The following is a 17,589-nucleotide window of genomic DNA, read 5'->3' as shown; positions in this document are numbered from 1 at the left end:
TTCACCCAGACACACGGTGCTCAAGTTCTACTCCAATGAAGACAAAGAAGGAATCCTGAGACAAGTACGAAGTAGAGAAAAGATCACATACAGGGGAAAACCCATCAGAATCACTGCTGACTTCTCCGAAGAGACCCTACAAGCAAGGAGAGAATGGACAAAGATCTTCCAAGTCCTGAAACAAAACAACTGTCAACCAAAAATAATCTACCCAGCAAAGATCTCATTTGTATATGAGAACGAAATCAGATACTTCAATAGCAAAGAAAAACTAGAAGAATATGTCTACACAAAACCAGCTCTGCAAAGTCTCCTTAGAAATGCGCTAGTCCCGGACAAAAAGGAGGCAAATCACAAACAAAGTTGGCAAATAAGAAGGTCTCCAAACTAAAGGCCACACAAACAAGACAATTACATAGGCAACAACACACACACAACACAATCACATGGCAGGGCAAAATTGCAACCTCTCAATTTTAACTCTCAACACAAATGGTCTAAATTCACCAATCAAAAGACAGAGATTAATAGAATGGATCATCAAACAAGACCCAACCATCTGTTGCCTACAAGAAACGCATCTAACCAGAAAGGATGCAAAGAAACTGAAAGTGAAGGGATGGAAAAAGATATTTCACGCCAATAGACGAGAAAAAAAAGCTGGGGTAGCTATCCTAATTTCAGACGAAATAGATTTCATTCTAACTAACATCAAAAGAGACAGGGAAGGCCATTTTATACTGGTGAAAGGAATGATCCATCAAGAAGCAATCACCATCATTAATGTTTATGCACCGAATCTTAATGCACCTAGTTACGTAAAGCAATTACTTACAGACTTAAGGGAAGACATAGACACCCGCACAATTCTTGTAGGCGATCTCAACACACCTCTAACAACAATGGACCGGTCTACGAAACAAAAACTCAACAAAGAAACAACAGAGCTCACACAAACAATAGAACAACTGGACTTAGTAGACATATATAGAACTTTTTATCCTAAGGCCACAGACTATACATTCTTCTCAGCGGTGCATGGCACCTTCTCCAGAATCGACCACATGATAGGACATAAAGCGAATCTAAACAACTTCCAAAACATTAGTATCATACCATGTACCCTCTCAGACCACCATGGGATGAAACTGGAAATCAACAACTCAAAACTCCCCAGGAAGTATAGGCACTCTTGGAAATTGAACAATATGCTATTAAACGAACAATGGGTCAGAGAAGAAATTAAAGATGAGATCAAAAAATTCATGGAAACCAATGAAAACTCTGATACTACATTCCAAAACTTGTGGGACACCGCCAAAGCAGTGCTACGAGGTAGATTCATCGCAATCGGAGCGCATGTCAAGGCCCAAGAAAGACGCCAAATACAGGAACTAACCACACACCTCCAGGATCTGGAAAAACAGCAGCAGAAGAGTCCCACGCACAATAGGAAACAAGAAATCATCAAAACAAGGGAGGAGATAAACCAAATAGAAATCAAAAAAACTATACATAAAATCAACAAATCAAAAAGTTGGTTTTTTGAGAAAATAAACAAAATAGACACTCCACTGGCCCGATTGACCAAAAAAAAACAAGAGAAAGTGAGAATCAACAGCATTAAAGATGAAAAAGGCAACATAACAACAGACACTGCAATCATTAAGAAAATAATTAGAAATTACTACAAAGAACTGTACTCCCACAAATTTGAGGACCACCAAGAAATAGAAAAGTTCTTGGACTCCCACCATTTACCAAAACTCAGTCCGGAGGCAACTGCAGAATTAAATAAACCCATAACCGAGGTAGAGATTGAAACAGTCATCAAGGATCTCCCAACGAAAAAAAGCCCAGGCCCAGACGGCTTCACTACAGAATTCTACAAAACATTCCGAACAGAACTAACCCCAATCCTCTACAAGCTCTTCAAAACAATAGAGGAGGAAGCAACCCTCCCAAACTCATTCTATGAAGCCAACATCACCTTAATCCCAAAACCGGATAGAGAACCATCAGAGAAGGAAAACTACAGACCTATTTCTCTGATGAACATTGATGCTAAAATTCTCAACAAAATCCTAGCCAATAGAATTCAAAAAATCATCAGACAGATCATTCATCCGGATCAAGTAGGATTCATCCCTGGAATGCAGGGATGGTTCAACATTCGGAAATCCATAAATGTTATAAACCATATCCAAAAACTGCAAAACAAGAACCACATAATAGTTTCAATAGATGCAGAAAAAGCTTTCGACAAAATCCAACACCTCTTCATGCTAAAAACTCTAGCCAAAGTAGGCATAGATGGGAAAATCCACAACATAATTAAAGCAATTTATGAAAAACCCAACGCCAGTATCATACTGAATGGAGAAAAGCTAGAACCCTTCCCACTGAGATCTGGAACAAGACAAGGGTGCCCACTATCACCACTGCTATTCAACATAGTCCTAGAGGTACTTGCAGAGGCCATAAGACAAGAAAAAGAAATCAAAGGCATACGTATAGGAAACGAAGAAGTCAAGCTTTCACTATATGCAGATGACATAATCCTATACATAGAAAAACCAGGAGACTCAATACAGAAACTGCTAGAACTTATACGAGAGTTTGGCAGAGTGGCGGGGTACAAAATTAACGAACGAAAATCAACAGCCATAGTGTACGCAAATAACACCAAGATGGAAGAAGATCTAACCAACAGGATACCATTCAAAATAGCAGAGAGAAGTATGAAGTATTTGGGAATAAATCTAACCAAAAGTGTAGGAGACCTATTCGAAGAAAACTACAAACTATTTAAAAAGGAAATTGAACAAAACCTCAAAAGATGGAATAACATCCCGTGCTCCTGGATAGGCAAAATCAATATCATTAAAATGTCTATACTACCACAAGCAATATACATTTTCAACGCAATTCCAATCAAATTGCCCAAAACATTCTTCACGGAACTGGATACAATGATTCAAAAGTTCATCTGGAAACACAAAAAACCACGAATAGCTAGAACCATCCTGAAAAATAAGAATTTAGCAGGGGGAATCACAATCCCGGACCTCTGGACATACTATAGAGCAGTGGTTATCAAAACAGCCTGGTACTGGCACAAAGACAGAAAGGAAGATCAATGGAATAGAATAGAAGCACCAAAAGGGAATCCACACAGATACAGCCAATTAATCTTTGACAAAAAGACCAATGACAGCTTAAGCAAGTGGGAAGGACTCTTTAGTAAATGTTGTTGGGACAACTGGCTGATAGCCTGTAGAAACAAAAAGATAGACCCACATCTATCACCATACACTAAGATCCAATCTACATGGATAAAAGACCTAAACCTACATCCAGAAACCTTCAAACTCTTGCAAGAAAATGTAGGAAATACCCTGCAAGACCTAGGAGTAGGTACCGACTTTCTAAGAAGGACACCAAAAGCAATAGCAGTTGAGAACAGAATAAACAAATGGGACCTCATCAAACTAAGAAGCTTCTGTACAGCAAGGGAAACAATCAACAAAGTAAAAAAGCAACCCACAGAGTGGGAGAAGATCTTTGCACACGATATAGGCGATAGGGGGCTAATTTCCAGGATATACAAAGAACTTCAAAACAACCAAAAAACCAAAACAAACAAGCCACTCAAGAAATGGGCACGGGAAATGGGCAAACATTTCACAAAGGAACAAGTCCAAATGGCAAACAAACATATGAAAAAATGTTCCAGCTCCCTAGCAATAAGGGAAATCCAAATTAAAACATCGATGAGGTACCACCTAACACCAGTAAGATTGGCCCACATAAACAAGAACACCAACGACGCTTGCTGGCGAGGATGCGGGGAAAAGGGAACCCTACTCCACTGCTGGTGGAGCTGCAAATTGGTACAGCCTTTATGGAAATCAGTCTGGAGAACACTCAAACAACTCAAAATCTGCATACCATATGACCCAGCAATAGCACTCCTAGGAATATATCCAAAACACCTGTTTTACGACAAACCAACATGCATCCCTATGTTCATTGCAGCACAATCAGTAATTGCGAAAACATGGAAGCAACCGAAATGCCCATCAGCAGAAGATTGGATAAGAAAGCTTTGGTTCATCTACTCCATGGAATACTACTCAGCTATTAAAAAAAACAAAATGCAGTTCTTTGTGGCTAAATGGGCACAACTGGAAACTATAATGCTAAGGGAAATGAGCGAATCCCAAAAGATTAGATACCACATGTTTGCCTTGATTTAACCTGTAATTTTTTGTTTGGTTGTTTGTTATTTTTTGAACCTGTCATTGATACTGTCTCAACCCAGATGTTTCGAAGAATGGAACTTGCATTATTTTTAACATATTGTTTACCCAATACTATGTCAATTAATTCCATAATGTTGTATAATGATACTGAGGCCTTGTTGGGGCTTTTAACTGACTGGATCTTTACTCTGTTAGACCTATCTTCAGACCATAGAAGGTCTCCCCAAGAGGCCACTGAACTTATCTGGACAATAAGACGCTGAACTTTATGCTAGGCATGTGTTTGCAAGCAATGAATCTCAACTGAACTTGAACTATGGTTATGCAACAAGGTGGAGGAATCCACCATGGGGGGAGGGGTATGGGAGGGGTGGGGGGGATCCCCAGCGCCTATAAAACTGTACTACATAATATAATGTAAGCAACAATAAAAAAAAAATAGTCTGAATGTTCTTCAGTTTTTTTTTCACAAACCTAGAAATGGCACCAACTGTATTGCTTAAAATATATTATACACAGGAATATAATCCCACAATCTATGCTGAATTTGTAGGATTAGTAGCTGTATAGTTTCAGGACTTCAACTGTTCCATCTTGGTGGTACTCACTGAGATAAATGAACATTGGTAACTTGGCACGGCGACATGGCCTAGCAGCTAGGGTCCTCGCCTTGAACGTGCCGGGATCCCATAAGGACGCCGGTTCTAATCCCGGCAGCCTCACTTCCCATCCAGCTCCCTGCTTGTGGCCCAGGAAAGCAGTCGAGGACTGCCCAAAGCTTTGGGGCCCTGAACCTGTGTGGGAGACCCTGAAGAGGTTCCTGGTACCTGGCTTCAGATTGGCGCAGAAATGGCCTTTGCACTCAGTTAGGGAGTGAATCATCGAATGAAACATTTTCCTCTCTGTCTCTCCTCCTCTATGTATATCTGAGTTTGTAATTTAAAAAAATAAAGCTTTAAAAAAAACAACAAAAAAGATTGGTAACCTTGGTTACCAAATTGGTACAAAGACTTTTATCTATGAAGAACTTAGGTAATGATTGCACACTGTGTAGCAGAAGCTGGGTCACACTCTAGGCAAGTGTACAGCAGGCAGATGCTGTGACCACACTAGGTGGCCAGGGGTTTGCACACAGAAGTGGAATTTAAAAGTTTAATGTGCAAAGCTCCACAACCACCTGAAGCTGGAAAGCATGAAGGCTGAGGAGCGTGAAAGCACTGGTACGCCACAAGGTGGCAGCAGCGGACAAACACACTGGTTACTTGGCTGTCTGAGGTGCTCAAAACTCAACAAAGCAGCAGACACACACACTGGTCCTTTATCCACAGAAGCACATCAAAGGCCAAAATCTTAAAACAAAAGAAAGCACAAAGAAATGAGGAGGGGTACCAGAAAAAGAAATTGTTCAGATGAAAAATCCAACGCTCAACCCAAAATTTACCAATAATAATAATAATGATAACCACCTCAAACTCAGAGTTGTGAGACGGAGACTTTGAGGAGCTACAAGATAGAAATAATAAAAAATAATCAAGAAACAAAATAGTCATGAAAAAGAAAATCAAAGACAGTGAGAAGCTTTGGGAAGAGTCTAAGGGATTAAAAAAGAACGTTTTCACAGACATTCAGCAGGTCCAACATGAACTTTCACAACTGAAAACCACAATAGCAACCTTGACCAACAGAATGAATGCTGCCAAGGGAAGAATGTCAGACATAGAAGATAATCAGATTAGAACACACAACTAATAAGAAACCTGGAAGCAAATCTGATCCAAATCAAGAAATCTATACAGGAAATTAACAACAGCATCAATGCAAATACAGAATTATAGGCGATCCGGAAGGTGTGGAAAGACAATCATGATTGCAGGAGGTGTTGAAACAATTGTGTAGGTGAACACCCCAAACTTGAAGAACATAAAAGCAAGTCAAATTCAGGAAGGCTGGAGAACCCCAAACAGATCCTATCCACAAAGACCCTCACCCAGACACACTGTAATCAAGCTCCCCTCAAATGAATAAGGAAAGAATGCTGAAACAATATTTGTCACTCCTGTGTTGGGTACTCAGTGGCGTGTTTCATTTTCTTGCAGTCTTGTAATAGCCTCAGTCTCCATTCTGCCTTAGCTATTTATTCATCTATTTTATTCTATAATCCTAAACTGATTGGCACAGGGTTTTCAAAATGATTCAATTGTTTTAGAAGCTTTTTTTTTTCAAATGAATAGTATTTTTGAATGTGAAACATTCATTCAAGACGTCATCCCCTGATAAGATGAAACTTTCTAGAGTATTTCTACTTCCTCCTGATATTCCTTTTGTAGTATACTATACAGCTTTTGCTTTGTGGAAACTGCTTTGCAGAAGGATGGTCTCAACAGAAAGGAAAAATAAAAAGAAACAAATTCAAACTATCTAAATATACACAAACGCACACACAGACGCACTTTAAAAGATTTGTTAACATAATCTATGGCCTCTCACGCATGTTAGTAGTAGGGTGCTGCACTGGAATTGTGAGGTAGCTGGACCATGAACTGAGCACACTCATATGGGATGCCAACGCTGCAAGTGATCACTTCAAAATTGCTGCCAATTGAGCCCGGCGGCGTGATGTAGCGGCTAAAATCATCACTTTGAATGTGCTGGGATACCAAGTGGGCGCCGGTTCTAATCCCAGAGGCTCCACTTCCCATCCAGCTCCCTGCTTGTGGCCTGGAAAAGCAGTTGAGGATGACCCAAGGCTTTGGGACCCTGCGCCCATGTGAAAGACCTGGAGGAAGTTCCTGGCTCCTGGCTTCAGATCCGCACAGCACCGACCGTTGCGCTCACTTGGGAAGTGTAATCATTGGATGGAAGATCTTCCTCTCTATCTCTCCTTCCACTGTGTATCTGACTTTGTAATAAAAATAAATTAATTTCTTTAAAAAAAAAAAAACTGCTGCCACATCACAATGCCCATCCTTAATGTCGTCCAGGAACTAGGAACTTCTTTCCAGGTCTCCCACACGGGTGCAGGGTCCCAATGCCCTGGGTTGTCCTTGACTGCTTTCTCATGTCACAAGCAGGGAGCTGGATGGGAAGCGGGCCTCCGGGATTAGAACCAGCACCCATATGGCATCCCGGGGCATTCAAGGGGAGAACCTTAAGCATTACGCTATTGCGCCAGGCCCTAAAATAGATCTTAAACAAAACAAAACAAAACAAAACTGGTGTTGCTAAATGGAAAAAAATTAATAAAAAATATATAAGGAAATTAGTGAAAGAAAAAATTTGAAGGAACAATATGGATATATTATGTTTTCCTTAAAACTTTCTTCCCTCAAAATAAGATTTTATTTCTATATATATAGATGACTATTAAAATAAACATGAAAAAATAAGGATGGCTTTTATATAAAATGTCACAAAATTACCATTTGAAATGCACAAAGCAGAACACCATGAGAAGATGATTTGGTTTTCCAAATGAATAGAATCCAAGCATTGTTACGAAGGGCAATGGTAGGGTCCCTGCAGTGACACAACTGGCTTTGACTCCCCTCTGGCCGCCCACCGGGCTCCTGATGTTCCACTCCGGATCCAGCTCCCTACTTGTGACCTGAGAAAGCAGCAGAGAACATCTTAGATGCTGCATCCCCTGCACCCACAGGAGAGACCCAGAGGGCATTCCTTCTTCCTGGCTCAGCTCCTGCTGTTGCGACCATTTGAAGAGCAAACCAATGAGTGGAAGTTCAGGGTGACCCAGAAGAAGCTCCTGGCTCCTAGCTTCATATGAGTTCAGCTCTGGCCTTGGCATCCATTGGGGGAGTGTACCAGTGAATGGTAGACCTCTCACTGCCTCTCCTGCACTATAATTCTGTCTTTCAAAAACAAACAAACAAATAAATATCATTTTTAAAGAAGGAAAAAGGAAAAATGATAGGATGTATTAGATATGATTAACCATAGTGAACATCGTGGTAGAAGTATAATGAATTATTAAAATTAAAATAGCTGCAGTTCATGGTATGTAGTTCTAATTTGACACATGTAGCAGGTATGCAGGACTGGCAGGAATGCAAACGTATATGAAACGGGTCCTTCCTTGTACTTAGAGTGATGATCATGAAATGCAGTCTGATGAAAGGAAAACGGAGGGAAAGCACAGTGACGTTTTCTTCTGCTTGGCTCGTTATTAATGCTGGCTTCTCTTTCCTGGCCACACCCTGACTGGTTGTTATGTGTCAGTACTTATTCAGATGATCAGCATAATTAAACAGTAAAACAAAATACCCAATCCATTCTAGTTCCATTGACATTCTTCATTAAGACTTAAAAGAGACAGAGGAGAGGTCTTCCATTCACCCCAAATGGATGAAACGGCCAGAGCTGAGCCAGTTTCTTCAGAAGCGAGGAGCCTGGAGCTTCTTTGGAAGTCTCCCCCAAGGACCCAGGGGTGCAAGCTTTGGTGCATCCTCTTCTAGCAGAGTTTTATTTTGATTTTCCAGGACTGCAACTCAATTTTCCAGGCATTTCACATATTCTTCTTTCTGCGACATTCTCTAGTAGCTTCCCTGTTTTTCATCAGCCGTATTCCTCTTTGCACCTGGGGGCCATCTGTTTTAGTTGCCTGAGATGTCAGTGTCAGCAGTGACGTCATCACCACAGTTTGCGGCAGTGAAGTCACTGAGGGCGTGGTCTGGATCTGGTGTGTGTGCACATCTCCCGATGCAGTTGTGCCACCACCTGGTTGCTGGGCACAAGAATCTGCTGTCCACCAGAGGTGCACGCATACTGGAGAATCGTCAGTGCTGGCCCAAGCAGGTGGATCCCTGTCGTCCACGAGGGAGGCCGAGACTGAGTCCGAGTCCTGGCCTGGGTACGTGTTGGTCTGTGTGAGTCCTACATATTGCAGCCATGTGGGCAATGAAATCAGTGCAAGAGAAGCTCTCTGAATCTCTCTCTCTCTTTTCTTCTGAAACAGAAATGCAAATAATTAAGAGTCTACAAATCTGAAAGTCGTGTGAATGATTCATATTAAAACGTGTGTATACATACCAATTTGTCAAATGATGTAATTGAAGCTGCACAGATAGCAAATGTGGCATAAACTGAGGATATGACAAATTCAACTATTTCATTAAAATACAAACAACTGAAATTATTTCCAAAATTATATCATACAATAATGAATTCTGACTCATTGCAATTCGACTAAAATACAGTGATAAAGACCAGAAATACATATAATTGTAGATAAAATATGATGTCTAGCTTAGCATGTATAGATGGATATAAAAAGACAATGAAAATCCAGGAAGACTTTTAAGCATCAGGCTTTACAAAATGCTACTTCATTCCTATTTCTCATGTATTTTTATTGTTGCATCTGTTTTCTTTTTTAGATCTCATTTTTTTGTTTTCCCATGCAAGTGATGTTTTGCATTCAATATTTTATAAAATAATTTAGAAGCTTTAAATTCATTTTCTTAGCACAGAAAAATCCAGCAAGGAGGTTCTGATTGAGGATTGTGGAGATTCAATAATTATAGTGGTGCCCGGTGCGGTAGCCTAGCAGCTAAAGTCCTCACCTTGAACAAACCAGGATCCCATATGGGCACCAGTTCTAATCCCAGCGACCCCACTTCCCATCCAGCTCCCTCTTTGTGGCTTAAGAAAGCAGTCAAGGACGGCCCAAAGCTTTGGGACCATGCCCCTACGTGAGAGACCTAGAAGAAGCTCCTGGCTCCTGGCTCCTGGCTTTGGATCGGCGCAGCTCCGGCCATTGGATGCTTGGAGAGTGAATCATCAGACAGAAGATTTCCCTCTGTCTCTTCTCTCTGTATATCTGCCTTTCCAATAAAAGAAATAACTATACTAATAGTCATGATAAGGTAAGAAAAAGAAAAATACGGGGAAAAGAATAAGTAATTGAGGACATTGATTAAACCATTAGATCTGAGCATTAGAACAATCAAGACCATGCAGCACACCTCTCACTGCCTTTTTAGAAGGGTGCATCTTCCATATCAGATACCCAGGGAAAGGGGAGCCAACTGCTGTCAAACTCACCTGTGACAGACTCACTGCTGAATCCGGATGTGTTTCTGCTCTAAGATCACTTGGACAAATTCTGTTCCACCCTGAGAAGTGTAACAGCCGAAACACACAATACATAGCTGTAACCTCCAAAGTCAGCAGGAACCTGAGCTGGAATTAACCCCGTTCTCCTTGTCCAGCAATATGGAGTCTTCCACGGCTTCTGCTCCTGCAGAAGTTCATATTCTCACATGTGATCCATCGACCTCGTTCAAGTTGCCCTGGCATCCCAGGTGGCCTTTGACTGCGTTAAATCAGTTGTATGCTTCTTGTTTTTTCATTTCCGTGTGCTTTTGCCTGTTTGATTTTGCGGTATGAGCAACATTTATTTCAAAAAGACAAATAGGAGTGCGGCCGAGCCCCCGCGGCAGGCGGGTCTGCGCTGAGTGCGCGGCGGGAGTCGGACGCGGCGGGCACCGGAGCAGGGCTGTGCGTCCTAGGCGGGGCTGCAGAGCTCTCCCTCCCGCCCCGGTTGGCTTCTCCGACAGCGCTGGAAGGAGGTGGGGGGACCCACCCCAGCTGGCCAAAGTCACCTCCCTGCCCACCTCATCCGCTTGGTGTACAAGGAGGTGAAGATGCTGACCGCTGACCCGCCTGATGGCATCAAGGTGTTCCCCAACCAGGAGGACCTCACTGACCTGCAGGTCACCATCGGGGGCCCTGAGGGAACCCCGCACGCACGCAGGAGGCTTGTTCCCGCATGGAACTCCTGCTGGGGAAGGACTTCCCCGCCTCCTCCCGCAAAGGGCTACTTCCTGACCAAGATCTTCCACCCTCACGTGGGCGCCAATGGCGAGAGCTGTGTTAATGTGCTCAAGAGGGACTGGACGGCGGAGCTGGGCATCCCACACGTGCTGCTGAGCATCAAGTGCCTGCTGATCCACCCCAACCCTGAGTCTGCACTCAACAAGGAGGCCAGCCACCTGCTCTTGGAGAACTGCGAGGAGTGTGCCACCCACGCCCGCCTGCTCGCTGATCCGTGGCGGCGCGAGGGCCGAGGGTGGCCGGGCCCTGGTGAGTGAGTGGGGCTGCAGCTGCCTCTCCGACCCTGGGCCCGGGGAGGGGCTGAGGACCCCAAGGCCGAGAAGCATCAGATGAGCGTGATAAGAGGCTGGTGCCCAAGAAGACAGACTAGATGCTGCCCTGCAGAGGATGTAGCAGCTCCCCACTCCCCTCCTCCTCCCCCTCCCTCCAACTGTCTCTGTTATTTAAATTATGGCTGGGTGGGGGAGGGCGTGGGGGGCTCTGGGACCTGCACTTGTTTTTCTAAATAAAGTTGGAAAAGCAACAAACAAACAAAAAAACAAACAAAAAACAAGAGCCCAATTGGGAAGATATAATCAAGAGAGAGAATTAAAATATACCTAATTATTCATCATGCAAAGAATTTTATGTTTGAAATATGAGATACTATTTTTTTTTAAAGATTTAGTTTTTTATTGGAAAGGCGGATATACAGAGAGGAGAGACAGAGAGGAAGATCTTCCATCTGATGATTCACTCCCCAAGTGAGCCGCAACTGCTGATACTATGCCGATCCGAAGCCAGGAGCCTCTTCTGGGTCTCCCACGTGGGTGCAGGGTCCCAAAGCTTTGGGTCGTCCTCGACTGCTTTCCTGGGCCACAAGCAGGGAGCTGGAAGGGAAGCGGGGCTGCCGGGATTAGAACCGGTGCCCATATGGGATCCTGGGCGTGCGAGGCGAGGACCTAACCACTTGCGCCACCGCGCCGGGCCCGAAATATGAGATACTATTACCTGCATTACTCCTTCCATTTATAGGTGAATGTGTAAGCTGGGGAATGTAATCTATATTAGCAACCATCTTATCCAATTATTAGTAATCCAGATCGTTCAGTTAGATGGCAGAGGAAATTCTTTGCGTCATCAGAGTGCTGCAGGGTTTGTCTCAAGGGAGAAAACACCCTCCACGCTCTTGTTCTAGAAAGTATTCACATATCTTTGCTCTATGTATTAGATGTTAAGAAATTGCATTTTCCATTAAGCGAAAAATAAGCAATTTTCATTGCATATCTTTCATTTTCTTTTTAAATAAAGATTTATTTATTTTTATTGAAAAGTCAAATATACATAGAGAAGGAAAGACAGAGAGGAAGATCTTCCATCCGATGATTCAGTCCCCAAGCGACCACAAGGGCCGGTGCTACACAGATCCAAAGCCAGGAGCCAGGAATTTCCTCCAGGTCTCCCACGCGGGTGCAGGGTCCTAGGGCTTCGGCCGTCCTCAACTGCTTTCCCAGGCCACAAGCAGGGAACTGGATGGGAAGTAGAGCTGCCGGGATTAGAACCAATGCCCATATGGGATTCCAGAGCACGTTCAGGGCAAGGACTTTAGCCGCTAGGCTACACCGCCGGGCCCTTATCTTTGATTTTCATTGCTTATCTTTCCCTTGCATTGAATTCACATAATACCGTTTTAATGAATATATCCTTTTTTATTTACAAAAACCTATTGAAACTTTAGCATGTGACAGTGCTGTGAAATCCTAAAGGTATAATGACCACTGAGGTCTGTTTTCTGATTTCAATTTCCCTCAGGAGGGAGAAAATGATTTAATGAGAAAGAAGATTGAAGAAAGACCACAAGAAACATGAGAGAGGTGCATATTTTAGGGCCTAAAATCAATTCAGAATGAAAATGGAGACTCGGGTCTGGAAGGAAATGGCATGACCCAAGCAGTTTTATTGTGTGAGTGATGGGATTTGAGTCATGGCTCCACAAAGAGGGAACTATGAAGGATATATTTTCAAACTGGCTTCATGTACACTTTTCTCTTGATGTGATCATGTTAGTAATACTACCTATTTCACAAAGCATGATAGCACTAATGCGTGCACTATGGGCTAGTTTAATGGGACAGAGGATGTGGCAATGATGGGTAGGCATTGAACTCTACTGGGTTCTAGCTCCCTGTTGGTGCGTATCCTGGGAGACAACAGGTGAGTACTCAACTAGTTGGGGCCATGATACCCAGCTGAAAAGCCTGGATTATTTCCAGCTGAGGCATTTGTGGAGTAAACCAGCAGATGGGATCATATTGCCCTCTCTCCATCTTTCATTTCTTTCCATCTCTCCTTCTTAACTACATAACAAGTAAATAATAAATAAGTAAATAAATAAGTAAATAAGCAAGTGAAGATGAGCCAGTGTGTCCAGATGACTTTTAATTTAAAGCATGATCTCAAACTCAACTTGTAACTGTAAGCCTCCTCCATCTCTGTCCGTCAAATGGAAGGACAACCTATTTTACAGGTTTTTTTTTTTAAGATTTATTTTATATTGGGACCCGGCGTGATAGCTCAGCGGCAACAGCTTCTCAACGCACACCACTGAGAACTTGCTGTCTCCGAACCACATGACCCAGCGGGTCCCCTCAGCTGCTGGACTCCAGCCCGTCCTCCACCAGGACACTATGCGGCCTGGCCACCAGGAGAAGCCCCGCAGTTGCCCCCACACCAGCTCCCCAATGCCAAAGCCCCGGCCGTCCTCGTACTCCGGCTCGTCATCGGCAGATTTGGTAGCATTCTTGTCCCCGGCATTGGCGCCCACAGGCTCAGGTGTGGTGGCCACAGTGGGGGACGCAGGGTCGGTGGGCTGCTGTACAGCAGGAGGGCTGGCCTCCTCCACCTTCTGAGCATCCCGGAGCCCTGGTGTTCCTCGACGGCATTTATTACTGCAATGACCTTGGCTTCCTTCTCAGCCCATAAGGCCAGGTGCAACCCCTCTGCGGTCGGGCTCAGGTGTGAGCCCCGGCCGGCCCTGAAGCTCTCTAAGCAGCTGCCCGTCTTGGGGGAGGGGAAGCGGGCGCTGGGGCTGGGGGCGGAGGGGGCCACCGGGAGGGAGAGGGCTATTTCACATTTCTGATGAGCTTTTCAGGATCTAACGCCACTGTAAATCAGGGAACAGCTGGAATCCTCAGGCAGTTTATTTATGTTACACTGGATTTTCAAAATCTCCATGACAGTCCATTAAATGTGTGGCATGCAGGATGGGCATTGTCACTTGGCAGCAACTTTGAAGTGGTCACTTGGAAGGCTGGCATCCCATATGAGTGTGCTCAGTTCAAGGTCCTGCTACTTGCCACTTCCAATGCAGCACCTGCTACTAACATGCCTGAGAGAACACAGATTGTGTTACAAAAGCTTTTAAACTATACGTGTGTGTGTGTATTTGTGTGTGTGTGAGTCCCTCCTCCTGCAAAGCAGGTATCACAAAGCAATAACTGTATAACACCAAACAAATATTAGGAGGAAATAGAAATATTCCATAGAGGTTTTCAATCCTACGGGATGACGTCTTGGAGTAATGTTTTATATTCAAAAACAGTGTTCATTTTTTAAAAATGAGCATCTAGCATATCAGAATCTTCGTGAAAACCCTACCCCAGTCAATCTCTCATATCCTTAAGCACCTCGCATGCTTCCTTATATTCCACAACTTTTTCTAAAATCAAGAATATATATTAAAAACACATCCTTCAGTAAATTTTCCTCTGGAGTGAGTACAAGTAGTTATTTGGCATCATACTTTAAGTATTTTCTTTCCTTATGAGCTTTTTTCTACTGCCTAAATTTGCCTTCCTTTACCAGCTTATTTTTATTAGTAGGTTTCCCTTCTCTCACTTCCTCACTTTGGGGTTTAGTTGATTTCTTATTATATTGATTTTTCATACAAAAGAAATCCATTCCTTGCTTAGAGATACTCCAGACATTTCTGAGAAACCTGACTTGCAATGGAACACGTTGAATCTATTTCCAGCTACTCTGTTTTTTTCAAAGAATTATGATTTCCTCATTAAAGAATGGTATTGACCAGATATGCGCCGATTGATGACTGAATAAGGAAAAGCTGGTATATATACGCTATGGAGTACTCAGCCATAAAAAATGAAGTCTTTTGCAACAAAGTGGATGCAATTGGAAACTATTATTGCTATTAAAATAAACCAGTCTTAAACATACAAATGTATGTTTCTCTTGCACATGGCAGTTAAGATAGAATACAAATATCTATAGAAATAAATGGATCATTTTGGTATATGATTACTGGTTTTAGTCTTTATTTATACTCATGGGGATTTAGGGTTTTCTATACCTGTTTAAAGTTTGATTTGTGGTGGATAAAGCCCGTAGGTATAGAGTGGATTGAAATGATGTCTCGGCAAAAACCAACAGAGTCCAGAGGGAGGGAGCGGGATGATGGCAACAGGGGCGTAAGAAGAGTGAGGTGGTCTTGTTCAAACTACCTATGCAGTGAATGAATCCAGCCCCTTCGTGCTCATGCAATAAAAGAATGCTGCTGAAAATGCTGTCCTTAATACCATTTTTAGATGGTTTCACGTGAACTCTTTAGGGAAAATGGAAACACAAAAAAAAGAACAACAGTGAAATCGGATAAAGCACAACCATTTAGCAGCATAAAAGTGCTTAGTGAGCTGGGTACACTGCTTTTGGTGGAGATGTGCCGTGTAACACTTGATGGACAGAAAGTGAGACAGAAATGGAACTGTGGGTCATAAATACTTTAGTTTTCTTGGAAATTGGAGTAGAGAAATCGGTTATTGTTTTATATGAAAGAGTTACTCAAGTGAAGTCAATTTCAGTATTTTTAATAAAATATTACATTTGTATGCTAAGGGAAAAGTCTAGGTGGTGTAGACGAAAGGGTTAATAGACAATAGAAATTTGTAGAAGTTCTCAGATTAGAGTTTCCATTGTGCTTAGTGAAATAAAACAAATTAACTGTAAAACATGATTGGAGGAATCTTGGGGATTGAGGAGAGAAAAATTGACATACACATTTTAGGAGAGTAGGATGCAATATTTTCTTGCCAAGAGAAAGAAGTTCAAAGGTGTTCATTGAAATTGACACTCATTGGGCATGGTGGTGTGGCCTAGTGGCTAAGGGCATCGCCTTGAATGTACCAGGATCCCATAGGGTCGCCGATTCTAATCCCGGCAGCTCCACTTCCTATCTCCCCTCCTCTCTGACTTTGTAATACAAAAAAAAAAAAAAATCTGACTATATAAACAACAAAATATCTGGCTTTGTAATAAAAATATAAAATAAATCTTAAAAAAAGAAATCGACACTCATTGAGATTGATTGCATTTTATATCACAAGAATCAAGGCAAACACTTTTTTCTATCTTTACCATGGTCAACAGCAATGTAATGTGTACTAATATTGAAATAATAGGGCCCGGCAGCGTGGCCTATCAGCTAAATCCTCGCCTTGATCGCTCCAGGTTCCCATATGGGCACCGGTTCTAATCCTCCCCTCTCCCCCCACCCCTGCAGCTACACTCCCCATCCAGCTCCCTGTTTGTGGCCCGGGAAAGCAGTCGAGGACGGCCCAAAGCCTTGGGACCCTGCACCTGTGTGGGAGACCCGGAAGAGGTTCCTGGATCCTGGCTTCAAATTGGCATAGATCGGCCATTACGCGCACTTGGGGAGTGAACCACGGATGGAAGATCTTCCTCTCTGTCTCTCCTCCTATCTGTATATCTGAATTTGTAATACAAATAAATAAATAAATCTTCAAAAGGCATATAGGTAGAAGTGTTTGGGTTAGTTGGGAAGCCAGGAATTTAAAAATAAATAAATAATAATAAAAATACTACTAATAATAGACTGGAAACGGTGGTGTGGCCTAGTGGGTAAAGTCCTCAGTTTGAACGCGCCAGGATCCCATATTTGCGCCCGTTCTAATCCCGGCAGCTCTACTTCCCATTCAGCTCCCTGCTTTTGGCCTGGGAGAGCAGTCGAGGACGGCCCAAAGCCTTGGGACCCTGCACCCACATGGGAGACCCAGAGGAAACTCTTGGCTCCTCACTTCGCATTGAATCAGCTCTGCCCATTGCAACTACTTGGGGAGTAAAACAGCAGATGGAATATCATTCTGTCTCTCCTCTCTGTGTATCTGCTTTCAAATACAAAATGAGTTAAAAACTCCAAAACACAAAAAAGCTCATTATTGGTAACTGAATGAAAAAACATGGAGACAGGAAATAAAAAGAATTTTAATATATATCTGAGGAAGCTATCTTCAAATTTTACTGAAATCTTTGCACACACATTATTATACTTAAAGGAGAGAGAGAGGTTGAGAGACAGTCTCCCATCTGCTGATTCACTCCCCGAATTGAGAGCTGGGCGCTCCATTCAGATCCCTGACAGGGCTGACAGGGGCCCAAGTATTTGAACACTCATCTACTGCTT

At 42.8% G+C, this 17,589-nt stretch overlaps 1 pseudogene; it reads left to right on the top strand.

Moving 5' to 3' along the window:
- The first annotated feature begins 10,136 nt into the window (after window positions 1-10,136).
- LOC121146426 lies at window positions 10,137-11,418 on the top strand (annotated as a pseudogene).
- The last annotated feature ends 6,171 nt before the right edge of the window (window positions 11,419-17,589 follow it).

Source organism: Ochotona curzoniae, unplaced genomic scaffold (assembly GCF_017591425.1).
Source record: "Ochotona curzoniae isolate NIBS_2020 unplaced genomic scaffold, NIBS_Ocur_1.0 contig_1328, whole genome shotgun sequence".
NCBI classification, from domain to species: Eukaryota; Metazoa; Chordata; class Mammalia; order Lagomorpha; family Ochotonidae; genus Ochotona; species Ochotona curzoniae.
The sequence above is the reverse complement of the archived record's forward strand: the minus strand, read 5'-3'. Positions and strand labels throughout refer to the sequence as shown.